Raw genomic sequence first — 214 nt, 5'->3', positions numbered from 1 at the left:
TTCCATCCATTTCTTCTGTATTTAAAATTTGTTTTATTTAAAGCAGGGGAGGGCTCTTGATGTTGAAACTTTCTGCTGTGGAAAACAATTTACTTTTGGTAGCACAGTGCATTGTAGATACAGACTGTTTGGATTCACTGTTTCATGAGTATGTTTGTTGTAACTTCTGCCTAAGTAACAGAATCTGTGGGATTAGTTGAAAAAAGAAAACAAA

At 34.1% G+C, this 214-nt stretch overlaps 1 protein-coding gene across 1 annotated transcript in view; it reads left to right on the top strand.

Moving 5' to 3' along the window:
* LOC104128603 (minichromosome maintenance complex binding protein) overlaps positions 1-214 on the top strand; it is a 15,601-nt gene that overhangs the window by 552 nt on the left and 14,835 nt on the right. The window lies entirely within an intron of this gene.

This window comes from Egretta garzetta, unplaced genomic scaffold (genome assembly GCF_000687185.1).
Source record: "Egretta garzetta isolate BGI_Z169 unplaced genomic scaffold, ASM68718v1 scaffold486, whole genome shotgun sequence".
In the NCBI taxonomy this organism is placed as follows: domain Eukaryota; kingdom Metazoa; phylum Chordata; class Aves; order Pelecaniformes; family Ardeidae; genus Egretta; species Egretta garzetta.
Note: the sequence above shows the minus strand (reverse complement) of the source record. Positions and strands in the feature narration are given on the sequence as shown.